Genomic DNA, 27,631 nt, shown 5'->3' with positions numbered 1-27,631 from the left:
AATAAATTTCTTTAAAAAAAAATTATGGTGCACACATTCAATAAAATACTATGTAAAGAACGGAGTAACAGGGCTTCCCTCGTGGCGCAGTGGTTAAGAATCTGCCTGCCAATGCACAGGTGCAAGTTCAATCCCTAGTCAGGGAAGATCCCACACGCCGCAGAGCAGCTAAGCCCATGTGCCACAACTACTGAGCCTGTGCTGTGCTCTAGAGCCCACAAAAGAGCCACTACTGAGCCTGCACACTGCAACTACTGAAGCCCATGCACCCAGAGCCCATGCTCTGCAACAAGAGAAGCCACAGCAATAAAAAGCCTGTGCACTGCAATGAAGAGTAGCCCCCACTCTCTGGAACTACAGAAAGCCCTCGCACAGCAACACAGCCAATAAATTAATTAAAAAAAAAAAAAAGAACAGAGTAACATTACCAAATGTAAAACAGATAGCTAGTGGGAAACTGCTGCATAACACAGGGAGATCAACTCGATGATGGGTGATGACTTAAGAGGGCTGGGATAGGGAAGGTGGGAAGGAGTTGCGTGGGGGGGGGGGGGCATATGGAGATGTATAAATACAGCTGATTCACTCTGTTGTACAGCAAAAACTGGCACAACAGTGTAAAGCAATCGTATTCCAATAAAGAGCTTTAAAAAAAAAATGGAGCAGACACAAATGTATTGCTCTGGAAAGCCATCACGAATGTTGGTTTTTAAAGCACACTGGTATAAGCCACGATGGTGCCATCTGCCAAGCTCTCAAGTGCTACTTCCGGTCACACCTGGAAGCAAGATTCCGAGCCACAGCCTGAGAAGGGTTGGCTGGTGTCAGTCATGTGTGTCTTCTGAGAACTGCTCAAGGAGAGCCAGTCTGCAGCCAACTTGTCCAGCAGAAATAAACACTAGCTGCCCAGCAACCTGAAGCAGTTACAGGATTAGTAAAGTGGACCCTCTGGCCCACACTGAGGAGTTTTCATAGCAGAATATTCACTACAAATCCAACGTGGGGACTTCCCTGGTGGTCCAGTAGTTAAGAATCTGCCTTCCAATGCAGGGGACACAGGTTCAGTCCCTGGCTGGGGAACTAAGATCCCACATGCTATGGGGCAACTAAGCCCACTCACCGCAACTACTGAGCCCGTGCCTCAACTAGAGAGCCCATGCACTGCAACTAGAGAGAAGACGGCGCACCGCAATGAAAGATCCTGCATACTGCAACTAAGACCCGAAACTCCAGACATTAAAAAAAAAAAACCAACATGGGAGATTTTCAAGTTGTAACCAAAAAATCCAGCAAAGAACTGACAAAGCTGCTAATGTTTATGGCACAGATTGGTCACCGCCACTCACAACATCTAGATAACTTCCCTGAAGAACTGAAAGATCTGCTCTCCTACAACTACACTGTCTTGAATATAGATCTTCCAACATTTTGCAATGCTCTGATCTTGCTGAGAATCTCATCAATCCATCAAGGTTGACAGAGATCTTCTTTGAACCTCCTCAACGTTGCCATGTAAGCTTCTATGACTCTGTACACTCATCTTGTGACTGATGAAAAGAAAAGTGCAAAAACAAGAATAAAGTGAATACAGTATTACAGAATTACACACACACATGTTAAGGGACAGCAGGGCAACTGCAGCCAAGATATCTTTGGAAGTGATGACTAAACTACAGAAGAAACTCCTCAAATGATGCCAAGACCATCAATTATCACAACTGTATGCTTTTCTCTCTCTTTTTAATCTTTTGGCCGTGCCACGCAGCACATGAGACCTTATTCCCCAATCAGGGATCGAACCCCCACCCCTTGCACTGGAAACGTGGCGTCTTAACCAGTGGACCACCAGGATAGTACCGCAACCACGGTATTAGTCCCTGCCTTGACAGCCTTACAAGGGCAAGATGAACAAGAGAAGAGGACAAGGACTCAGAATGCTAATGCAGCAGGCCGCCAAACACAAGAAAAGAAGGTTACCAAAGTACTTCTGAAACAGAAGAAGAAAAAAGAAGTGTTTAACTTTTCAGCTATCCATTTGATTCATGAGTTCCAAGAAACTGCAGAAAAACTACTAAAGCAGCTAAAAAGTTGTAAGGAAATGTCTGAAGTGAAGTTATTGCTCATGAACCTTATCTCCAGATTGGCAGGAATTCAGGAGTTTTTTCTACCCTTCTTGCGAAGGTTTCTGCAGCAGCCCCAAAGAGAAGCAGTGAGACCCTGCGGTCTGCTGAGCACACTTCTCAGCACCGGGTAGTCCCAGAGACCACTCAGATGTTGCTCACGACTATGTCATCTATTTTGCTATGACAAGAACTCTGGGGAAGTCATGACAGTAGGAAACAATGCTCTGAAAGAGATAACAGCAAATGACTAAAAAACTTTGTCAAGACCTGGCCCAGTATAAAACACAAAGGAAGAATGTGATGATGTCTCCTAGGACTTTGAGTCAGTTCTTCCAAAAACTGAATCCTCAAGACAATGCAGAAGGAATTCCAGGATAAGACCTATAGTGGCCGCAAAATCAAGGGTGCAAGAATATGGAGAATTAGACGCTGAAGATTACATTCTGGGAACAGAAGTTCTGGAAGCTGAGGAATAGCATGCTGAGAATGATCAAGATGGGTGGGGAAATACCAGTCTCAGTGAGGAGGAGGAAGCTGATGGTAAGTGGGCTGCTGTGCACCACCCTTCCGAAGAACAGCTAGAAATCTCAGAGAAGCTGAACGGCTTCACGGAGGAGCTGGAATGCCCAGTCAAAAAACAAGTGTTTCTTCAGAGAAAAGCAGCTGATGCTACAAGATAAACTTCTGAAAAAGACAAGTAACTTCCAAGCAAGTTTTCCATTCCAAGGAAAATGCTAAATTTGTGTCATTAATCTGAATATTAGTGAATCAAGACTGTTTATTTGCATTAAAAAGTCCAGAAGCACTATATTTTGAAAACCACCCAAAAGAAGCACACTGCTGAACAATGATTGGTTTGATCCCATTTTAAAAACTCTGCAACACAAAAGATGAGCCCAAGTATGTAGATTTTAATTGACTATGTAGCAATATGGGTTTATCAATTATAACAAATATGGCATGTTAATGCAAGATGCTATTAATAAGGGAAAATGGAGGGTGGGTAATATGAGAGCTTTCTATACTATCCACACAAATTTCTATAAATCTAAAATTGCCCTAATAAATAAAGTCTACTAATTTTTTAAAAACCAGCATGTGCAGACAGATTTGCAGGTAAACATTTGCATATGCAGACAAAGAGCAGCAAAGCTCTATATCAAAATTATTAACAGAGGTTTTCTACAGAAAGTGAGGAGCATAAGGAAGAATTTTCATGTACGTCTGGACTGCCTAAAACCTTTCTACACTGAGCAGTACTCTAAGAGGCTCTGTAGCACATTGCGAGCCTGGGTCCTGAAACCAGAGGCATGGATTCAAATCCCAATTCCACCATTAACTAGCTGACAAACCTAGGCAGTTAATCTCTCTGTGCCTCAGTTTCCTCATCTATAACTAGGGATAATAGTCTGTGTACCCATACTGAGCTGCTGCAGGTATTAAATGACTTACTACATGGAATGTATTGGAAAACTATCTAGTCCACAGTAAGTGCTCAATAAATAGTGTCTTCCACCACCACCACCACACATCCATTGTGCTTAAATTTTTTAAATCTTGGCTGGTAAGACAAATAAGGAAAATCTGGTTCATCAAGCCCCTTTCTAATAAGATCTTCAATGCAGAGAATACAATGTATTCAACAGCCAAATAAAAATAATCTCAGTTTTTAACAGACTACAAATTAACATTTAGCAATATAAGCCCATTTATACGAAAACGATCACTAACAGATTCTGTAAGGATAATCAGAAAAACAAGCCTCTCTAAGTGCTGTGATTCTGAATAATATTTACTTTCTCCTTTATATTTTTCCGACTCATTTTCATTTTCTATGTTGAATATGCATCATTTTTAATAAAATAAAGTAGGAGTTGGCAAACTTTTTCTACTGAAGACCAGACAGTAAATATTTCACCCTTTACAAGCCATAAAGGTCTCTGTCCCGACTATTCAACTCTACTGTTGCACCACAAAAGCAACCACAGACAATACCTAAATGAAAGCATATGGCTATGTTCCATTGCAAATTTAACTTACAAAAGCATGCAGCTGGCAGGACACTGCCCACAAGCTGTCAAGTTTGCAGACCCCTGAAATAAAGAAGGAAACAAAATTGTTTCACTTTGAAAAACAAAACGTAATTTATACCAAAGAAGGTGCATTAGCTAAACTGACACTATTGATGGAGAGGAAAATCTATTCATTTATAAATATATGGCAGTATAAGGACAGAAAAACACAAACTCTTTTACTTACGCTCTCGAAATCCTCCTCTCATCCTAGCACTCCAGTAAGAGAACACTTGCTAAGGAGCCTAAAGTCTAGATAGGAATATACACTGTGGGTAGGCAATTACAAACAGAAGCTAAAAGAAATATGTCTTTCAGGGCTTCTCTGGCGGCGCAGTGGTTTAAAGAATCCGCCTGCCAATGCAAGGGACACGGGTTCGAGCCCTGGGCCGGGAAGATCACACACACGGTGGAGCAACTAAGCCCCGTGTGCCACAACGACTGAGCCCACGCACCTAGAGCCCGTGCTGCACAATAAGAGAAGCCACCACAATGAGTAGACCCCACTCGCCACAACTAAACAGAGCCTGCGTGCAGCAACAAAGACCCAACGCAGCCAATAAATTCTTTTTTAAAAAAGAAATGTCTTTCATATTTAAATCATTTGAAATTTCTTCAAATGTCACAATAATTCACCAAGTAGCTGCCACCACAGGCAGCACCCAGAGCGGAAGTCCCAACTCCTGATGAAAGGATTTTAGTTTCCGATAATCACCATCAGCACCGACAAATCTGTGAGAAGATATGAAAACATCTGTGGACAACAGCATTAGAAGTGAAGTTTCTATGAACTGAGCATCAGAAATGAAAAAAGCAGGAATGAAAAATCTAAGAAAACCCAACAGAACTGGAGTCAGAGGAGGGTAAGACGAGACATGCAAGTGTGGCCTTTGACAGGGCTCTGCAAACTTCAAAACTGACAAAGTTCCTGATCTCCGCCCCCAAAATAAAGCTTTGGGTTAGAGGAAACTATTCTTAACATTTTCACTTGGAACATAATTTGAAATGTTATGACAGATTTCTTGGGAGTTTTAAATGGTTTCTTTGGAGGAGGAAGGAAGGACTGTTTGGGGAAGAGATGTGAGGGGAATAACCTAAGGCTGAGAAGTCCAGAGTCTAAATACAAAGACGTTAGGAGACCACTCTTCTAAAAACACACTACAACGCAGCCGGCGCGCCCGGTACAGCCGCAGCGGGACCTCTGAACCTGTCCACTCGGCGACCTCACCAAGTTGTCAAACCCCGGCGGCGACGGTAAACAAGGTCCAGGAGCCAGGGGTGCCCAACGTGAGCTCCCGCACAGACGCCCAGACCCACCGAAGCCGGTGAGCAGCAGCCTCACGGGGCGACACCGGGCCCCGGCAGCGCTCCAGCCGGCCGCCTGCGCGCGGGCAATTGCCGCACCGGCGAGGGTGTCTCCCCGCCGCGGGGGCCGGAACCCGGAGTGCGGCCAGCGGAGACGCGGTGGGGCGCTGGGGCCGGGAGGGGGGGACTCGGGGACGACCCGAGGCCGAAGGCAGCCTCGGCTAAGTAGAGCCGGGAGCGAAAGAAACCGGGCGGCCGGGGCTGAAGGACCGGACCGAACGGAGCTGGGGCCGAAGGGAGCCGAGACTGAGAGGACCCGAGGCGGAGGGGCCCCAGGACTGAGAGGCGCCGACCTGGGAGTCGAGCGGGCCAAGCAAGAGACGGACGAGTGAGCTTCCCAGCCCGCCGCGCCGCCGGGACACCAGCCGTCAGCCCTCAGCCTTCGCCCCCGCCGGCCCGGCCTGTGCGCCCACTAGAGAACCTCACCAGAGCTCGCCGCCGCCTCGCCGCGCGTCTCGGGCTCCTCGGAACCGCGGCCGCCCGGAGCCCAGAGGAGCGGAGTGGCCGCCCGCTGCCGCCGCCGCTGCCGCGACCCAGCGTCCGGGAGGCTCCTAGCGCCGCCGCCGCCGTGACGCGAATCGCACGAGGCGGCTGTGGCCAATGAGAGCGCTTCTCGTGCGCAGCCGCGCTGGCCCAAGCCGGAAGCGCCCCGCCAGGCCGATCCCGGGCCTGGAGCGGCTCGGGAGCCGCGGGTGGGTCCGGAACGCGAGCGGGCGGCGCCGAGCGCCCGGGGACACGGAAGTCCCGTTGCTTCCCTCCCACAGGAAACAGGTGCGCGTGCAGCGGAAGAGGCGGGGCCGCCCGGCTCGGGACGCTTCCTGGTCTCTATGGATACGGCTCCACAAGCCTCTTACAGAACCGAAACTGAGGGATTGCTAGGCGTCGTGTGTGGAGGCTTCGGACCTAAATCCGAAGCATCTTGCCCAACACAACAGCGTTTTTTTTTTATTACCTCACTAAGACACTACCGTTTGTGCCCAACGACTTCCAGAAAACGAATGTGAGCCCGCTTCTCTTAAAATACATGTAATTCAAAGAGATTTTTAAAATGTTTTCGTGTAATAGCAGGTCAGAAACTAATTAAGCAATAAATACTATGTCCATTTACCCAGAACGAGTGATTTTCTACTTGTGAGTTTCAGTTGAGCTCTAACTTCTTAGAATCCAAGATCGGGTTTAGCTACATACTTATTATATAAGAAAAGGAAGTGTAGGAGTTTGCCAGTGTATAAAATTTTTTCTTCACATTCATTTCTAAGAGGAATTTATCATGCTCCAAAGAGGTTATATTGCCTTAACTGTCAAAAATCTTGTTACACTGATTAAAGGAAATCCACAAATCTGTAAGGCTTATGCCCCAGGCTTGTCCCTCCCTGGAACCACACCAAGAGAAAACAAAGAAGGCTGGAAAAAGCGGCACAGATCTATAGAAAGATCTAGGGTCTGAAATACAAGGGAAAATGTTTAAAACAGAGAACTTTTCAGCCTGGAAATGTAAAATCGAAGAAGTGATTAAAGTTACTAAAATCAGAAAAGTGTGAATAAGATGGTCTTAATATTAGTATTTTAGGACTAAGTCCACCCGTTTAAGCTTGAACGATAAATAAAATCAAAGCAGACAACCTTACACTTCCACAGCACCACAGAAAGGACACCAGCGTATTTGCATAGCCAATTTGACTCCTGTACTGACTCACACAGGGCAAAGATGAGAACAAGGGCCTCGGGCTTAATAAGAGGTCTACTACTAAAGACGACAAAGCTACATAAAAGACCATTAAATAAGAGATCGTTCAAAGACCTCAAACCTTTTCTGCATCCTTCTCTCAGTGATTTCGCTTTGACAAAACAAAGTGCTTTACTCTGGAACAGTCCTTCACAGGCTAAAAAACATGTAAGAAAGAGCCTTATCTTTTTCCCACCAAGATTTTTCCTCCCATTCTCCGTCATCTTGATCCCATTCCCAGATCACTACTGCCAACTCCTGATGCTCCCAGTGATGAAACAAACCCCATCATTTCCTCGGAATGCTCACACCTTCTCGGCCAGTGAAGACATCGACGCCATTCCTGACCTCAGGGACTGTCCCCTGAGACCTACATCCATGGATGACATCACCCATATCTCTTACCTAAAGGTCACCATTAAATGTCCCAAAGCAGATTTTTCAGGCCTCTCTCCCCAACTGTAGCTCAGTTCCGATTCTTTATATGCTGTCTAATAACTAGCAGTCCAACAACCAAGGGGAATTCAGTAAAATTCTGTATCCTTTGAGGGTCGTCTGTGGGTCTTTAGAATGTCTATTCCCTCCATTCTGAAGGTGTCACAATTCTCCATAGAAGGGTGGAGTATTTCCTCTTCTGCAGCACCCAGAAAAGAGTCCACCCGTATTCCCCCTAGCAGTCACCAGTGACGCAACAGTGCCTTGAGGCACAGCTAGTCTGTTGTGGTCATCTCTGCAATGATCAGATGCTATTGACGAAGAAATGCATCACTGGGTAAGTAACATTCATATTCCAGTTTTGGCCACGCCAGGATGAGGCGTCAATGGCTCTACCGTATGCTGCTGAAATGGTGATGATGGACTTGCTCTGGGGACAGACTTAGCCTGCATTGTGATCTGCAAGTCAACAGCCAGTGAGAACTGAAGAGACATCCAAAGCGACCAGCAAATGAAGGTGCAGCTTTCAAATTCTAAATGGTAAAGAAAACACTCTAGACCCCATTGTGAATTTAAGTTTGGTGTTGCAACTGGTTTTTTTTTTCCTTCCCCAATAAAGGAAAGAACTTATTTCATTTATTATATTTCTAATCAGAATAGTTGCTATTTTTAAGGAGGAAAAAAAAGACAAATTATTCTACCAGTGACAGTCAAAATTAGCAGGCTTCTTTGAAAGAATTGTGTCTACAGGTTTTCCAAAAAAAAAAATTACAAAGGGAAACAGCTTTGTTATTACAAAATATCTAAAACCAACCTAAACTCTTCTTTCCTCCTCTAATATCTATAAGCTTTTGAAATATAAACATTAGAACTGAGCACAAAAAATCTGGACATGAAAGATGGACCATAAAAAAGAGAAATCAAGAAAAAAGAGCAAGAAATGTCAAACCAGCACTTGTATTTGTATCATATATATGTTGTAGGAGAGGGAAAATTTCTTTCTACCCTCTTAGGTTCTGTGGCTGACCTAAGAAGTAAACTGAGATAAGACATTAACAAGAGAAAAGCTTATAAATTTAATATTTTTACCAGTACACAGGAGTCTTCACAAGGAAAGTGAAGACCTGAGAAGCCAATAGAGCCGAAAGCTTATATACCTTTTACACAAAGAACAAAGAATTGAGGGGATGTGACAAGACAAAGGGGCTTGGACTAGGGGCAGTAAATTGGGGGACAATGCCTAGGGGTACCTCACGGAATACCCGGCTTACTTTTGTAGGGTTCTTAGTACAGATCCACTTTGCTTTATTTAGGTCAACCCCCAGTCTGAGAATGTTCTACAGAATCGCCATGTTGCACACCTTAAACTATATATACAGAGTTAAATGTCAATTATATCTCAATAAAACTGGAAGGAAAAAAAAGAATGCTCTCTTTCTCTTACAGGGAGGTACCTTTTTCATGGGAAATGTTATGACCTGCTTTTAAATAGAAAGGGGAAGACAGAGAGCCTTTACTCTATCTGCTGTTTCCCAAGTGCAATCAGCTCAAAATAATCAGTATGCCAAAGTGGCATATTTGGAGGCTGCATGTTCTGTACCTCTTCAACATAAAGCCAACAGTCAAATGCAGCCGGCTAATTGGATTTTGAAGCATTGGGATTCAGTGGTGTTAGCTGCTTTGAAACTAATCTAGTAATCTCTACAGCGAACTTAAAGGGAAATACATAAATATTTGTATTCTGCTTTGTCATTAAACTGATATCAAATAGCTTTGGTGATAAAAAATAACATCCATCTTGGATTTGAAAGTTTCCAAGGAGTCCATTTTAAACACTTGGAGAAACACCATAACATGCTAAATTCCCATCTATGCCACATTGTAGGAAAACCGAGGCTAGAGCAGTATAAACATTCTCATAATTATGTAAACTACATTAGCAGCTCCTCAAACACAGGTTAGGTAACATAGCTCTGGCAGAGGAGCAACTTTACCAGCTGTGCTGCTGACTCACTCTTGAACGATGGCCTGTGCACTTGTTCACACTAAACTTTGGTATCGTCATCAATGAAATGACGATGTTTGTTAATACATTTATTTATAAATGGACAGAAAGAAAACATACAACTTTATGAATGTTCTTGACAGTGGGGAGAGGTAGAAAATAGGTCTGGGAACTAAGAAGACTTCACCTTTATCAGTAATATTTTATTTCGTCTATGTGAGAAAAGCTAAAGCAAATGACAAAAATGTTTAACATTAATACTGGGTGATGTGGACGTGGATGTGTATTAGCATCTTTTTGGAACATCTTTTGTAGTTTATAAAAATAGGCTTTATTGAAGTATACTCTACATACAATAAGATGCACCAATTTTTGTGAACAGAAGGATTCCCTTCCCCCCATCAAGTTAATTAATATTTCAACACTTCACATATTTCTGTTTTTTTTTTTGTTTTTTTTTTTTGCTGAGAACATTTAAGTTCTACTCTCTTAGGAAATTTCAATTATGCAATGCACTGTTATCAACTATAGTCACCATGTTTTACATTAAATCCTCAAACTTATTCATCTTACAGCTGAAAGTTTCTACCCTTTTACCAGTCTCTCCCCACCTCCTACACCTAGCCCCTGGCAACCACTGTTCTATGCCGTATATTATGTTGAAGTACATTCCCTACACACCAAGTTCCTTGAAAGTTTTTATCATAAAAGGATCTGAATTTTGCCAGTTGCTTTTTCTGCATCCACTGAAATTATCATATGATTTTTATCCTTCATAAAACTGAAGGATAATGTGGTATATCACACTGGTTAATTTGTGAATGCTGAAGCATCCTTGCATCCTTGGACTAAATCCCACTTGATCATGGAATATGATCCCTTTAAATGTCCAGTTGAATTTGATAGTATTTTGTTGAGGATTTTTGCACCTATGTTCATCAGGGATATTGGCTTATAACTTTCTTTTCTTGCAGTGTCCTTGTCTTATTTGGTATCAGGGTGATGCTGGTTTCATGAAATTAGTTTGGAAGTGTCCCCTCTTCAATTTTTTGGATGAGTTTAAGCATTGGTATTAATTCTTCTTTAAATATTTGGTGGAGTTATCCAGTGAAGCCATCTGGTTAGTTGGGAGCTTTTTGATCATTGATTCAGTCTCCTTACTAATAATTGATCTGTTCAGATTTTTTCTATTTCATCATGATTCATTCTTGGTGGATTGTATGTTTCTAGGAATGTATCCGTTTCTTTTGGGTTGTCCAATTGGTTGGTGTGTAATTGTTTATAAAAGTCTCATGATCCTTTGTATTTGTGTAGTATCAGTATTGATGTCTCCTCTTTTATTTATAATTTAATTTGAGTCTACTCATTTTTCTTGGAAAGTCTAGCTAAAAGTTTGTCTATTTTGTTTATCTTTTCAAAAACCCAGCTCTTAGTTTCTTTGATCCTTTCTATTTTCTTTTAGTCTCTGCTTCATGTATTTTCACTCTGACCTTTGTTATTTTCTTCCTTCTACTAACTTTGGGCTTAGTTTGTTCTTCTTTTACTAATTCCTTCAGGTGTAAAGTTGGGTGGTTCATTTGAATTTTCTTTTTTCTTAATCTAGGTGTTTCTTGCTATAAACCTCCCTCTTAGAACTGCTTTTGCTGTATTGCATACATTCTGGTGTGTTTTATTTCCATTTTATTTGTCTCCAGGTAGTTTTAAATGTCTCTTGATTTCTTCTTTGACCCATTGGTTGCTCATTAGCATGTTGTTTAATATCCACTGAAAGCTTTGGACTCACTATTGCCATTTTGTTAATTGTTTTCTGGCTGTTTTGTAATTCTTTTGTTCCCCTCTTGTGTCCTCGTTTGTGATTTGATGATTTTCTATGGTGGTGTATTTTGATTTGTCTCTCTTTATCTTTAGTATATCAACTACAGGTTTCTGTTTTGTGTTTACCATGTGACTTACATAAAACTTTTATGAAAATAGTCTGTTTGGGGAATTCCCTGGTGGTGCAGTGGTTAAGACTCCACACTTTCACTGCTGTGCCCCAGATTCAGTCCCTAGTCAGGGAACTACTATCCTGCAAGCCCGTGCGAGGCAGCCTTGTGGGGGAAAGGGGGGGTCTGTTTTAGGCTGAAAACAACTCAACTTCAAACACATACAAAAACTTTGCACTTTTACTTCTCCTCACATTTCATATTATATTATTGACGTCACAATTTACATCTGGATGCGTGCTAAATTTAAAGCCTAACCCTCAAGCAGCAGCTTCAAAGTGTGCAAATGGACCCCTTTCAGGGAAAGATGGGCGATTTTGCTGCCATAAGCCCTAGGGGAGAGCCAGTTAACAACTGCTTCTGTGTGTGCTATATTCTTGTGGATTTTTTTTTTAATCTACTGGATATTTAATAGTCATTTTATGTATTAATAATAATAGTACTCTTGAGTTCAATAGTAAAATCTGGTTTGGTTTTAAATAAGACAATACAAGTTTCTAATTTATGTTATGTTTGGATAGGTTTGACTTACACAAATTTTGAACTGGCAGGCTACCAGATGCTTGGCACCTCTTAGCAGTAAAAGTGAAATAAAAAAGATTTAGTAATGTTCTTACCAAAATTAATAAAAAGCTTAGATATAAAAACTACTAATTAAAACCTTTGTCATAAAACACCATGCCAAAGGTTTTTTATCAACCTCTTCCTTCCTAAGCATAACTACTGTATTTCTCTTCAAAGGGGGTAGTTTTGTGAACAGGCCAAAATTTCATAGGAAATTGGGAACAGGGGCCTTCTCCCTCCTCATTAGAAGTCATTTTGTTTGGGGACTTGCCTGGCAGTCCAGTGGTTAAGACTCCACGCTTCCACTGCAAGGGGCATGGATTTGATCTCTGGTCAGGGAACTAAGATCCCATATGCCCTATGGCACACTGAAAAAAAAAAAAAAAATTCATTTTGTTAGGACTTATGGTGGCCATTTGGTGTTTCAAATACTAATAGGAAATGAATCAACTTAGCACAAAAAGCAAACCGGGATCTAAAGAATAAGGAAAGGGAGGAAATATTTCAGTAAACACAGATATGACATGATGATTCTATTGCAGACCTTGGTGTCTTCTTTGTCACCCAAATAAGTTGAATTACCAGCAGGAAAAAGGTCACCTCGCAGAAACACTAGGAGATTTTTAATTCACTAGATTCTGTCAACTGAAAAAAAAAGCACGTGAAAGTTGGGGGCTAAGTTTTATTTGGGGCAAAATGAGGACAATAGCCCAGGAGACAGCATTTCAGTTAGCTCTGAGAAACTGCTCCAAAGCAGTAGTGGGCATGGGGGCGTGGGGTGTCAGTATATATGTGATTTTGGTGCAGGGGAGTACAAGCAATCTGAGCACATATTTTTGCGGAAGGTTTCTGCTAGTCTTGTAACTGAAAGTGGGGTCTGGCTGCTCACTGCTCAAAAGCCAATGAAGAGGCAAATTTGGTGGAAAGAAAAGTTTGCTTTATTTTGGATGCCGGCAACTGGGGGTATGGGGGTGAAGGGGGAGCAGACACCTGTCCAAAAGCTGACTCCCCTCCTACAACCAGTGGGCAAGAGCTTTTATAGGTGCAGGGAGGGGGCTACATGCAGAAACAGCACAGGCCGCTCTGACAGTCATCTTGAAATTGGTCATCGGTGGTCTGATCAGCATCATCTTGATTGTTTTTATCTTGTACAGTTAATCTTCAGTTCCAGGGTCAGTTTGTTTCCATTTCTTTGAGGCCAGTTCTCAGAATTGTGGCAGGTTTTGTCATAGCTACAGTCTGGCCATCATGTAGTTAACTTCTTCCACGTGATGGGGGTTTCAGTATCTATAAAACAGCTCACAGGACATGGCTCAGAATGTTATCTATAGCCCTTGAGAAGGAACTAAAGGTCCTTGACTATGCTTAATGACTAAACAATTATTATTTGGTCTCCTTTGATTATTTTCCTTTGTTTCTGCATTTTCTCACTTCTCTGATTGAACTTACTCTTTGGCTACAGTCTTTCAATAGACAAAAGGCAGGCTGAGGATATGGGGTAGCAAGGTCCACAGGGTCCTGTTCCATTTCAGTCTCATGAAGGTTACTGCTAGTCACGAGGAGCAGATGTCACCGTGAAGGATTTTAGTGCTTTTCTGGATATCAGGAGATGCAAGAATTGGGCTCATAAAATCGTCTCCTGAAAATATCTATCTATCTGAAGACCTGTTCTGCCAGTTTTTCCCAGAGCACAGAGGGCCTCATTTCTGCTCTCCACCCTGAACTCCTTCCAGGGGGTGTTGAAGGTCAGCAGCTGCAGCAGCCCATGATTTAATCCTTGTAGAGGTAGACGGCGAGGGCCAATTTGCAGGTGACAGCTCCTTTCCATCTTCTCCTGCTCACCAGCTCTTGATACTGCTGTCAGATTCTACACACGATTTTCATGTGCACTGATTCTACCCAGACTATCTCCACGGCTCTCTCTGCTGTCCATGCAGGCATTTTAAGATGGCTGGCTGGGGTGAATCTATCAAGTATATTCAACATCCATCTGCACACATTAGTGTGCCCCAAAATTCATTCAAGATGTTAAAAGAAGGGAAGACAATCTACTGGGATTAGCCATAACTGTCCATAGTTGTAATTTCAAAATATAGGAAATCCATGTGTGGGAAAATCTGCTTTAGTATCAAGCACAGCTTCAGGCATCAGGGTGCTGAAAGCGGGAGGAAGTAGGTCCATGGTGCTATTTCCAGAGAAGGAGCTCCGTTATAGAATGTGCTCAAGATGGATCTCTCTAAGTTGCTCTCAGTGTTGTCCAGCTGCCCTCACCAATATGCCACAGTCTTTGTAAGTTGATAGGAACCACCAGTCAAAGTAGATGCATATGAATTGTGGAGAAGCCTTCTTTAGTATTTACATAGGTGTAGTGCTGCAGTTTCTCGGGTTGTGCCTGCAGCCCCAGAGTGTAACCGGGAAGAGCTAAATCAAACTCCATGTTAGACCTGTTTCTTTGACTTTAACCTTTGCTTTTTGTTACTTTTGTTATTATAATCATACATGATGACCTGCCTCAAGAAACACTGCTCCTCTGCCTGAATGTTAAACTAAAGTGCCTCTGTTCAGCTCACAGGCAGACAATCTGCCCTGTCCCCCTGTGTGAATGGCTAAAATTAACATATCCCCTCCCTGCGGCTGGTCATTCTTGGAGAGATCATTCGCAAGACTGATGGCCCTTTAACTTTACTTCCTTACAGCCTCTCCTTCTCTATTCTGCCCTTTTACTTTACTGCCTCACCACCTCTCCTCTCTGATTCTATAAAAGAAACTGGCATCCAGACCCGGATAAGATGGTTTTTTGGAGACAGTCTGCCATCTTCTCAGTTTGCCGGCTCTCCAAATAAGGTCGTATTCCTTGCCTCAACACCTCTTCTCTGATTCGTGCGGCGAGCTGAGCAGGCTTGGACTCAGTAACATGAGCGGCCTGAGGCACCGAGGAAGCTGAGGAGCTGCCGGGCCTGGGGTCCTTCGACATGGTCCTCCGTCTTGTGCCTCTTGTGGATGCAAGCCTCACTGACTTTCAGAACTGGGTGTTTTGGAGGCCTGGTCCTTGGTGGTGTTATCAAACTCAGGTTCAGCTGCCCTCTGCTAGTGGTACTGAGCAAGGCCCTGTGGGGCTCCTGGGCACAAAGCCTTTCTGTGTCCTCTCTGTCTTTGCTTATAAGAAACAGCCTTCATTCCGCCTCCATGACCTTCCCTGAGTTCCAATGGGAATTCAAGCAGTTGTTCATTAGTGAAAGGAGGGGTCGCATGAGACCTGGGAGAAAGCGTCAAGAGCAGCCTTGGGGCAGGTCCTGTTTCCCCATCAACAATACACACAGCAATATCTTTGAAGTGTTTTGCAGACATTGACACCCCCTCCAGGTGGGAGACGTTCAGGATGAACGATGGTGTGCTGCCCACAAGCCTGTAGGCCCCGGTTGCACCTGAAGGTGGATGATGCTGACTCCTACTTACCTCGCCCCCAGCCCATCAGAAGAATACAGGACTGTGACTGCCTTGATCCTTGTCGCCTACCCCTGACCACCAGCCCTCTCCCTATTCTGCAGCGAGGGGGGGCACAGTTCTTGAAGCACTAGCCTGTGTTCCCCCCTTTGCCTGACAAAGTAATAAAGCTATTCCTTGCTACTCCTCCAAAGCGCTGTCTCCCTATTTCTATTTGGCATTGGTGAACAGAGGCTGGGTTTTTCTCGGCAACACTAGAGAGCCAACAAGTGTTGGTTGGAAAGGAAACGTTTCTTTATTCAGGAGGCCAGCAACCTGGAAAGCAACCTGGAGAGAAAACAGACTATTGTCCAAAAACCAACTCCAAAGATTCTGCTGGACTGTGAACGTTCTTAAAGGGAGAATCATTTGGGGAGAAAGTCAGAGTCTTCCGTTTTCTTCCAGTGTGTGCAGACTTTCTTCTGATTGGTTGGTGATGAGGTAACAGGGTGAGACTCCAGGAATCTTGGGCTCAGCCTGACGTTACCATCCTCCACAGGGGTGGGGCCTTAGTTCCTATGGAAAAACTCAAAGGTATTGTTAAGTGTATTCCTTGCCCCCCACCCTCCCAACCCCGCGGAACCAGGACCCTGCCCCAGGGCTGCACTATCGTTTCTTGACTGCTCCTCCTTTGTTTCTGCCTTTCCTTCCTACCCTGATTAGCAACTGTTTGATTCTGCCCTTTAGAACTCAGGGTAGGTCAAGGAGGCTAAATGAAGTTCATTTCCTACAAACAAGAAACAGGGGTCACAGAAAGGATTTGTTATCTGGGAGGGCCCCATGAGGTCCTGCTCATTTCAGCTTAATTAATACAAACATGCCTTTAGAGTCATCTACATGAAGTATAATACTTTTATTGTAAGTTTACTAGGAATCAAACTGCATCTTATTCTTGTTACAAGGTTTGTCAACAAGAAAAATAACTTGGGATGATGAAACTTCTAGGTAAGTAAAGTAGAACTAAATGAGATAAGAGCTTTTAGATAAACTCTCTGGGAATAATTCTGTTTTGGGAATATCTATCTAAAATAGACCCTTCAGATTTTGATAATGTCAAAGAAAAATCAATCAGTCAATCTAAGAAAGAACTGGACAATTTTATTTGAGCCAAATTTGAGGATTATAATCCAGGAAGTGCATCTCAGAAAGCTTTGAGAACTGTTCTGCCCTTAGAAGTCAAGACATAATTTTGCTTTGTTTCGGTTTTTTTAATAAATTTATTTATTTATTTATTTATTTATTTATTTATTTATTTATTGTCTCTGTTGGGTCTTTTGTTGCTGGGTGCGGGCTTTCTCTAGTTGTGGTGAGTAGGGGCTACTCTTCATTGCGGTGTGCAGGCTTCTCATTGCAGTGGCTTCTCGTGGAGCATGGGCTCTAGGCATGAGGGCTTCAGTAGTTGCAGCACATGAGCTCAGCAGTTGTGGCTTGCTGGCTCTAGAGCGCAGGCTCAGTAGTTGTGGCACACGGGCTTAGTTGCTCTGAGGCATGTGGAATCTTCCCGGACCAGGACTCAAACCCGTGTCCCCTGCATTGGCAGGCAGATTCTTAACCACTGCACCACCAGAGAAGTCCCCAAGACATAGTTTATATAAGTTTTTGAGAAGGCTATATATCGAATGGCATATTATTGACAGATTACATAATCCAGATTTAAGCACCATGGTGGTGTGTCATGTGACCCTTCACAAGATCAAGAAGGAATGTTGTCTTTAAGGAGTCGTCCTGTTGGTGCTGGGCGTGTAACAGGGAAGAGCTAAATTGGACTCCATGTTGGATCTGTTTTTTTGACTTTAACCTTTGCTTTTGTTATTATAATAATCACACATAATGGCCTGCCTCAGAGAACCCTGCCCACCTGTGAAAAGCTGCAGAAAAGAAGAAACTAACTCATCCTCTCCCTGAGACTAGTCATTTCCAGAGACGTTTTGCAAGACTGATAGCCCAAAAGAAACTGGGATCCAGACCCAGATAAGATGGTTTTTTGGAGACCCTAGTCTGCCATCTTCTCAGTCTTCCAGCTTTCTGAATAAAGTTGTATTACTTGTCTCAACAACTCCTGTCTGATTCATTGGCCTGTCATGCGGTGAGCAGAGGGAACTTGAACTCGGTAATAGGGGAATGTTGCTGTTTCTGCTTGAGCAGGTATTCCTGCTGATAGGGGAGCTTTGGTCCATGCAGAATGCAGATACACAAGGCACAGTGTGGGGAGACAGGGGGCCAAAGGGCACAGAAGAATTTTTTCTTGTCTTGCCATAAATATTAATTTTATTTCACAGGAACTTGAAACTTCAGAGCTTTGCGAAATTAAGTTAAATTATGGGAATTCATTGAGAAACTTTCCCGGACTATCATCCTCAGTGAAACACTGAATAAACTCTACTCACAGCTCTTACATTCTGTGTTTTTTTCCATTCCACACTTAGTAACATCTCATAGTTTTTTGGGTTTTTTTTTAATATTATTTATTTGGCTGCACTGGGTCTTAGTTGCAACATGCAGGATCTAGTTCGAACCCTGGCCCTCTGCATTGGGAGTGCAGAGTCTTAACCACTGGACAATGAGGGAAGTCTCCATCTCATTATAGTTTTGTGGGGGGTTTTTTTTTTTCCTTTTTTTCCTTCTTTTTCTCTGCCCCTCCTACCTCATTATAGTTTTAGTTGCCTTTTCCTGATGACAAGTGATGTTGAAACTTGTCACATACTTGTTGGCCATTCTTTTGTTTTGTGATGTGTCTGTTCAAATCTTTTGCCCATTAAAAAAAAAAGTGGATTGTTTCCCTTCTTATTATTGTCGTAACAGTTCTTTGCATACAAGTCTTCTGCCAAAACAAAAAGCAAGCAGAAAATATTTTTTTAAAGAACTCCAGGGTTACATAATATTTCAAAGTTACAAAGGACTGTTTACATGTACTCTCATTTGCTGTGAGAATGGAAACAGAAACACAAAACTTTTCATTACCTTAAAAATATAGTAACAAAGCTTTGTGTTAGAAGGTGCAAATACTGAAAAAACAGGAAATGGAGATGAAAATAAAGAAAAAAGTAGTTTCATAAGTAATTTAGAAGCACCTGTTAGTTTAAAATCTGTCTGCTTTTTATTAAGCAAAAATTCAAGACAGCATCTGTTCTGCTTAGCGATTCCTTAAGCAATCAAACCCACACAGAAAACTGTGAGCCAAAAAAAAAAAGAAAAGAGAGGGAGAGCATTTGTTGCACTAACTTTAAAATCCATAATAAAAAGTTTATTAACCTTTAAACATCTTGATGTACAGCTAAACTCAGAACTTACAACTAGGCGATTAGTCAGGGTAATTTGATAAGAATTCTCTCATAAGCTTACCGGGATGAACCCTGAGCCCTAGGGCTTGCAATCCAGTAAAGTGAGAATTTGCAGAAATAAGTTCCAAGACCTGGCATTTACTGTGGAGGGAACAGGACTGATCTGGAATTGAATTCTGATGTATGTGACCCAAGAGTCACTGAGGATGGGGCTGTGGGGTTGGGGTTGTTCTCAGAGCTTGTTTCGCTGGCTCTTTTTCCTGTTCTGTTGCTTTAGGTTAGAAGTAAAAGCAAACTGGGAGGAGAAGGGGACTCTGGCAAAAAGACATAATTCCTGCTGAACAAGTGCCCAGACCATCCAAAGTCTCAGCAGCTCCCTTCTGACTTTCTCTGTTTAGTGATTTCATCAGCCAAGTTTAGCCCTGCCAGGGGTGCCTCTGCCCCAAACCAGAGCAGAATAGAAGAGGAAAAGGAGAAAGAAGGTTGAAGAAAGTGTGAGCACTAAGAAAGGCTGGATGTGGTGCAAGGTGCCTGTTCTAGGTCCTCACTCACTGATGACAGAATCGCTGTTTCTTCTTCCCAAGCAAACGAGGGAAAGAGTTGGAGGTTTTCAATCTTTTGTGTATAAAATCAATACCTGGAGGGCGTGTTAAGAATGTCACTTCCCAGGAGGGATAAATTAGAAGTTTGGAATTAACATATACACACTACTATATGTAAAATAGATAATATAACATAATCAACAAGGACCTACTGTATAGCACAGGGAACTCTACTCAATATGCTGTAATAACCTATATGGGAAAAGAATCTGAAAAAGAGTATATATATATATAACTGATTCACTTTGCTGTACACCTGAAACTAACACAACATTGTAAATCAACTATGCTCCAATACAAAATAAAAAATAAATTAAAAAAAAATTTTAGGGCTTCCCTGGTGGCTCAGTGGTTAAGAATCTGCCTGCCAATGCAGGGGACATGGGTTCGAGCCCTGATCCAGGAAGATCCCACATGCCGTGGAACAACTAAACCCGAGAGCCATAACTATTGAGCCTACATGCCACAACTACTGAAGCCCATGTGCCTAGAGCCTGTGCTCTGCAATGAGAGAAGCCACTGCAGTCAGAAGCCCACACACCGCAAAGAAGAGGAGCCTCCACTCTCTGCAACTAGAGTAAGCTGGCGTGCAGCAATGAAGACCCAATGCAGTCAATAAATAAAAACAAATTAAAAAAATGTTTTTAAATCACAAGAATACCAGGTGAAAAATGGCTTATATACTATAAAAGCAAAAATATGTTACCTAGAAAGTATCTGCAATATGACCATTGCCAATTTCTGTAAATGTACCTAGTTTTAATTAAAAAAAAAACAGAAAACAGAAAATGAAATAAAAAAGGAAAGCTTTGGGGGTTTTTTTGCCCAGGTATACATTTATTTTATTAAATCAGGGGTCAACAAACTTTCTCTAAAGAGCCAAGGAATAAATATTTTAGGTCTTGTTGACTATAGAGTTTCAGTCCTAGCTATTCAACTACTATTGTAGTACAAAAGTGGCCATAAACAACATGAAAACAAATGAGCATGATTTTGTTCCAATAAAAGGTTACTTACAAACACTGAGGGGAAAAAAAGGATGTCGATTCCCAAACACTGTCCCCAGAGATTCCAAGTCATTAACCCTGTTAGGCCTCAAAAATCAGATTTAAAAAAAAAATTTTTTTTGTTTGTTGGTTCATTTTCTGGCTGTGCATAGCATGCGTGGCATGAGGGATCTTAGTTCCCTGAGCAGGGATCGAACCCGTGCCCCCTGCAGTGAAAGGGCAGCGCCCTAACCACCGGACCACAAGGGAAGTCCCAGAAATTAGATTTTACCAGTCACATGCTAGTGATTCTGATGCCACAGACTCCATGCCGGCTGGGCTTCCCAGCCGTCCCTCCTGCACACTGGTACAGGGCCCTGCACTCAAAAGGACACACACATGGTTTAATATTCTCTCCACCCTGTCATGAGGTTCTAAACAAGAGGCCCCTGACTCTCATTTGACACTGGGTCTTGCAAATTACATAGCTGGTGCCTTCTGCCCCCACGGACCACATTTTGAAAAATACAGCAATGGGGGTTAGCTCTTAGGCTTCAATCTTCCACTTCTGAATATATTCAGGCAATTGTCTATGGATCTATTGGACTTTTTAAAAAAGATTGATTGATTGACTGATTGATTTTGGCTGTGTTGGGTCTTCATTGCTGAGCACAGGCTTTCTCTAGTTGCGGTGGGTAGGGGGAGAGGGGGCTACTCTTTGTTGTGGTGCACAGCCTTCTCATTGTGGTGGCTTCTCTTGAGGAGCACAGGCTCTAGGCGTGCAGGCTTCAGTAGTTGTGGCACGTGGGCTCAGTAGTTGTGGCACATGGGTTTAGCTGTTCCAAGGCATGCGGGATCTTCCAGACCAGGGATTGAACCCATGTCCCTGGATTCTTAACCACTGCACCATCAGGGAGGTCCTGGATCTACTGGACTTAAATCTGATGGAGAGCCGGCATCTGAATAAAACACTTTGCACAATTTCTACTTGGCACCCTCGGATCAGGGCTTCCCCGAGTGTTTGTTTCCAAAGGGAGAGCCCAGGGAGAGATGCAGCCATTGCTAGAGGAAGCAGACTCCCGGGGGTGGTTGTGGCAGGGATTGGGAATTACTTGTACAAGGAAGGGATAAAGGAAAAAAGTAGTGACCTCAGAAATAATACAAGGGGAACATATCACTCTCAGCCATTTGGGGGAAGGCCAAATTGGTCCAACAAAGGTAAACAGATAACCCTCTTCTTTTCTTCTTTTCGGCTGCACCACACGGCATGCGAGAACTTAGTTCCCCAACCAGGGATCAAACCCATGCCCCCTGCAGTGGAAGCTCAGAGCCTTAACTGCTGGATAGCCAGGGAAGTCCCTGAAATTCAACTCTCCAAAGAAAAATGTGGTCCTTGAAAGCTGGACAAAGTTAAAGACCTTTGGAACAAATTCTAATCTAATCTAATCTAATTCGACTAACTTGTTCAGCAGTGGACGTCAGCGGGTGGAGATGTGGACTTAAAGAAAATGTTAGGTTGTCACGGTATTTTGTGGGAGGACCAGGAGAGAGGGGCTTCGGGACAGCTCATCAAAAGCTCATGTTTCCTCATCTGTCATTTATCACTGGAGGAGCCTCAACAATGCTCATTCCATGGGGTGAGAAACCAGAACTGTGGCAGTGAGTCAGTTCCATCCCAGACTGAAAAATAGAATCAGCATACATTTTAGTTAAATCTAAAAAGCAAATTGCTTTTTCCACTATAATTGCCATTATAATTGAACATACTCACCTCCACAGTCAAGTCAGACTACCCAGGCTTAAGAGTCTGGCTGGCCTTAAGGGAAAAGGCTGTGTTAGTTTATCCAAAAGAGTCGGCTGGTTATTCAACATTTCTTGTGGCTCTTCCTTCTCGTTCACTCTTAAGTGGCTTCAGGAAGGTATCAGTCATCATGATTTTCACCATCATTATATCAGTGACACGTCTGTGTAACAATATAGTAATAATAGCTGATACATGTATGGAATATTTACTATGTGCCAAGCATTTACTGAGTTATGTATATACTCACGTAATCCTTAGCACAACCCCATGACATAGTACTATTGCTAGCCATTTTACAGATGAGGAAACTGAGGCACAGAGAGGCTCAGTGACTTAAGGTCACACAGCTGTTAAATAGTAGAGCCAGGATTCAAACACAGGGGCTATGACTATATTACCCAAGCACTTAACCAGCAGCCTACATAGTAAAGGGCACTAAGCAGGGAGCTTACTGAAACAAGGCAGAGTTGTTCTTAACATTTTGGGGGTTGTAGGCTCCTTTGAGAATCTATAACCCTCAGAAAAATAAGTACATACACACATACATACAAATTGCCAGAGGACTGCCCCCACTTCTCCAAGACCTCAAGTTGAACTTTAGGACTCAATCCCACTTTAAGAAGGCCTGCTCCAGGCACTAGTTGCTTAAAAGTGTAAGACGGTTATTGCTACCAAAAGACAAAAGGATTGTTTAAAAGCTAATGGCTCTGTGAAGGGTAGACTTAGAGCAGCAGTCAAACTGCCGGCTTTACACTCGCACCACATTACCAAGTTCAATAACTGGCTATATTTAAATAACAAAGTTTAAAGCTTCTCGTCAACCGCCAAAATATTTCAAGACAGAAGAGTAAATCACTGTAATTTTCAGCGTAGAACACGGTGCTTGGCCTGCACTGAGTCCTCAATAAATGTGCATGGAGGGAAGGAAAGTAGACAAAGAAGACACAGTGACTTGATGCTTTTTAGTGGTGAACGCCATGTGAGCTCAAAAATATCATTCAACTTCTCTTACTGTTTCCGTTGGAAAGCAACTTAGCTCTAGAGAATGCTGTCATATGCCTACGTGGGCATCTTCTCTTGCCACCAATCTCACCAAAATCCAAACCATTCTATAAACTGCTGCCCAGATTATGCTTCCAAATGAATTAAAAGGAAATGAAGTACTAATAAATGCTACAGCATGAATGAACCTTGAAAACATTACACTAAGCGAAAGAAGCCAGACATAAAAGGCCACAGATGATATAATTCCAGCTATGTGAAATGTCCGGAATAGGTGAGTCCACAGAGACAGACAGAAGATTCGTGGATGCCAGGGTCTGGGGTAAGAGAACGGAGAGTGACTGCTAGCAGCTATGGGATTCCTTTCTGAGGTGATGAACACGTTGTAGAATCAGATGGTGGTGATGGTTGCACAACCTTGTGAATAGACTGAGAAACACTGAATGGAACACCTTAAAATGGTGAGTCATGTGGCATGTACATTATATCCCAATAAAAAAGTCAGAAACAGCAGTAACACAAAGCCTATGATATCTCTTATCATGTCAAAGCAGGAAGGGCTCTTAGCATCTGATCCAACTTGATCATTTTAAAGAGAAGGAAATTGAGGCCCAGAAGAAGGAAGTGACTTGTAAAAAGTGACACAGCTAGTCCGCTGCAGGCTGAGCTTGGGAAGGGACTGTGGGGAAGGACCTCTGCTGCCAGTACGGTGCCTTTTCTTTTTTCTCAGTTCTTTAACATGTATGAAAATTTTGAATTATGAAAAAAAATAGAGCAGATAGCATAAGCTCCTGGTACCCATAACCCAGCTTTAACGATTACCAGTATACAACCAACTTTATTTCAACTATGCCCTCATCCACTTCCTCTCCTTCCCAGACTATTTTGATTTTTTTTAAATTTTGGCCGCGCCTCTCGGGCTTGTGGGATCTTTGTTCCTTGACCAGAGACTGAACTTGGGCCCCGGCAGTGAAAGTGCAGAGTCCTAACCACTGGACCACCAGGGAAGTCCCACTCCCAGATTATTTTGAAGTGTATCTCAGACATCATATTATTCATACATAAATACTGTAGTATGTGCATGTTTTTATATATTTTACTTGTATGATCTATTTCTCATACATATATGCAGACATAAAACTAAATAAATCAATGACACCTCCAAAAAAAAAGAACGGATGGTGAGCAAAGAAATAAGTAAAACTTTAAATAAGTCTAAGTATGCATTTGCTGTATAACCGTATATTATATTGGTGATGAGTGTATATAAAAAGTGGAACTAAAGTACCTCACAAAGCAGTGTGTAAGATAGGGTGTTGTGTATAGACTTAAAGGATGCTAAGGTGCTTGTATTTTTCAGGAGGAGGGGAGGGATGCTGAGTAACATGAGAAGCTTCTGCACAATTCACTGGAAAACATGTCCAGCAATGTTCACGGACCAGCCTTTATAAGGGTAAGAGGACTGGAAAGAACCTAACTACCTAACCTCAGTAGAGGAATAGATACATAAATATGGTATGTGCGTACCACGTAACACTCCGTATCATTAAAAAGGATAAACTCCGTCCATGCAGAACAGTGTGCATAGATCCCAAAAGCACACTGGGCTAACACCAAGTTGCAAAACAACATGAACGGTAACACAGCATTGATTTGAATTAAAAGAAAAACGTCCCAGTTCGTAGAATGGAGAGACAGAGAGAATAGGACTGAGAGCCCTGGTTAAAGGGATTTTTAGTGACATTCATAATGTCTTATTTCTTTGGAGGAAAAAAAAGATTATGCACATGTGACAAAAGTATAACCATTTTAAATCAGGGGTTGTGAAAATAGCAGTGTTGGATACATCATTTGTGTTTTACATGTTATTACCTGTGCTTAAATTTTTAAAATGTCTTATAAAATTCTGAAGATTTTACACACATATATATATATTTTTTTTTTCACATATATATTTTTAAGAAGAACTATGGAGCCTGAAAAACAATCTAAAATTTTGGCCTAATAGCATCTGTGTCATGTAAATAATCCCACTAAGACGTGGGTTTTACTGAGACTGCACACCAGCTCCATGGAGGAACACCTGAGATGCTTGCTCCTCATTCTACTGTTTCTAGATTCTGACAAAGTTGATGCACGGTATTTAGCTTTTCTGTCCTCACGAATTTAACTCCAGCGTGGAATTCAGGGTGAGTTAGAAAGGAGCATTCTGTTTGAAGTAAAGTCAAAGATGATGTCATGAATTAAGGAGAAATTTTTCTCTTGTATTCATTTTTTGGTATTCACCATATTAACAGTGTCACAGTAGGAGTGACTTCCTGTTTGAGAGATGCAGCTTTGTGGGCAAGGGTACAGCCAGATACCAAGGGGACCTTTCACCAGGCGCCGGGTGTCGTGGCCATTGTGGACTCATGACTCAGAACACTGTATCCCAGTGTTCTGATAACACACCAACTTCATACGGAAACAAAACAATACAGCATAGTTGAAATAAGAAAACTAAATGAGTAAAGTCTTTTCAAGTGAGATGTAAATTATGTCATCTCTTCGGGGAAACGTGGCAGGGGGAGGGATAAATTAGAAGTTTGTGATTAACATATATACACTACTGTATATAAAATAAACAACAAGGACCTACTGTAGAGCACAGGGAACTCTACTCAGTATTCAGTAATAATCTATATGGGAAAAGAATCTGAAAAAAGAATGGATATATGTATATGTATAACTGAATCACTTTGCTGTACACCTGAAACTAAAACAATATTGTAAATCAACTATACTCCAACATAAGATAAAAATCAACTTTAACAAATAAAAAATAAATTATGTCATCTCTATAATAAATTAATGGGAGGCGGTCTAAACCTTTAGTGATTTTTAAATTTTATGCTCAGAATATGTACGAATAAATCTTTGGGATTTTCTCCATTGACTAGTTTGGGGTTTTTTTGTTTTTTTTTCTGCAGAGTTTGCAGGATCCTAGTTCCCAGACCAGCGATTAAACGCGTGCCCTCTGCAATGGAAGCGCAGCGTCTGAACCCCCGGACCACCAGAGAATTTCCTTCATGGACAAGTTTTGTAAGACGTGTACCCCTGCCGTGAGGAGGCGAGGGTGGAAGTAGAGGAGAGTGAATGGGGGAGAGGGGACCGACCTGTGGGGCTGTGACCCTCAGACGGCAGACACTCAGAGCCGAAAGCCAGTGAAGAGAGGGTTGAGGACACGGCTCCTCCGAGGAAAGCCGTCAAGGAGCCAGCATCCCTTCTGTCTTGTTGTACTCTCCTCTGGGAGGTGGTTCTCCTCGGCCCTCAGATTCTCAGCCCTCAGAGAGGGGTGTGATATTAGCACCTGCCTTTCCACGTTCTTCCAGAAAGAGGGTCTGATTGGAGTATGGAAGATGTGGAAGAAGCCACATGTCCTTTCCAGCCTGAGTTTTGGAGATAATGTGAGACTCTGGAATGAGCCCTGCTTTTTCTAACACCAGGAAAAACAAGCTGTATTTAGGGGTTCTTTGGTCTGGGAAAGAGCAACATCCCAACAAAAGCTTGGGATGTTTCTGACAAATTATTAGAGATCATTTGATACAAAAAAAAAACAAAAACCCAAAAACAGAAACGCGTCAAGGATTGAAATCGTACCCGATTGTTAGTACAGTCTATTTTTCCCAGCTCCTATTTGGTGCCCAAATAAACTGCAATTGAAGGAAAAGGTCTTTGAGGACAAGGATCAGCCAGATTAGGACTAGTTTAGCTGCTTCCCAGTCAGCATCGGGTGTTTCCATGTCTCCCTGCTCTGAGTCAACGGCAGGGACATCTCCATGGCATCAGGCCAGAGCTGTTCCCCTGGTACCAAGTGGGAGGCCCAGGGTCCAGAGGACAGGCCTCAGTGGACACCCCAGGGGCCCTCTCATTGGTGGAGGCGGTGTGGGGTGACAGGCCACAGCCACCTGGGCTCCCGCTCAGACGGTTATTTCAAAAGCGAAAACAGAGCCAAGGGGTCTGATGAACCCTGAGGCCAGTAGGGTTGGGCCATCGCCGCAGAAAATTACAAAAGCAGCTTTGGGCTGGCGTCAGGCACCAGAGGTATCTCTTCCAGATACCAGACTCCCTTTGCCCCAGTTCTGCTCCACATCCAAAGGTCAGGACGCCCTAAAACCCAGAGCGGCAAATAAGCCTGCACACACGGACTATGACACCA

At 42.7% G+C, this 27,631-nt stretch overlaps 1 protein-coding gene, 2 long non-coding RNA genes and 1 pseudogene across 4 annotated transcripts in view; 2 read left to right on the top strand and 2 right to left on the bottom strand.

The window, feature by feature from the left end:
• Positions 1-6,146, bottom strand: part of ADIPOR2 (adiponectin receptor 2) — a 46,854-nt gene extending 40,708 nt beyond the window's left edge. The window contains exons 1-2 of one of the 2 annotated variants that reach the window (XM_057701490.1): positions 5,987-6,119; positions 4,164-4,216 (exon numbers count right to left, since the gene is read on the bottom strand). The gene's annotated coding sequence lies outside the window, so the exon portion shown is untranslated. Of the gene's footprint in view, positions 1-4,163; positions 4,217-5,986 lie in introns of both variants that reach the window. The other variant, XM_057701489.1, reaches the window with a different exon arrangement.
• LOC130834052 (protein SDA1 homolog) lies at positions 735-5,892 on the top strand (annotated as a pseudogene).
• A 9,862-nt stretch (positions 6,147-16,008) lies between the features above and the next one.
• On the bottom strand, positions 16,009-22,487 carry LOC130833467 (uncharacterized). Its single transcript, XR_009048485.1, has 3 exons — positions 22,399-22,487; positions 22,089-22,307; positions 16,009-16,274 (listed from the first exon to the last, which is right to left on the bottom strand). It is a non-coding gene; the product is annotated as an uncharacterized LOC130833467 (long non-coding RNA).
• Positions 22,488-23,973: 1,486 nt separating this feature from the next.
• LOC130832464 (uncharacterized) lies at positions 23,974-27,138 on the top strand. The gene is made up of 3 exons (XR_009048289.1): positions 23,974-24,137; positions 24,794-24,886; positions 26,403-27,138. It is a non-coding gene; the product is annotated as an uncharacterized LOC130832464 (long non-coding RNA).
• Positions 27,139-27,631: the final 493 nt, after the last annotated feature.

The sequence above is a fragment of the Hippopotamus amphibius genome, chromosome 12, assembly GCF_030028045.1.
Source record: "Hippopotamus amphibius kiboko isolate mHipAmp2 chromosome 12, mHipAmp2.hap2, whole genome shotgun sequence".
Lineage (NCBI taxonomy): Eukaryota > Metazoa > Chordata > Mammalia > Artiodactyla > Hippopotamidae > Hippopotamus > Hippopotamus amphibius.
Note: the sequence above shows the minus strand (reverse complement) of the source record. Positions and strands in the feature narration are given on the sequence as shown.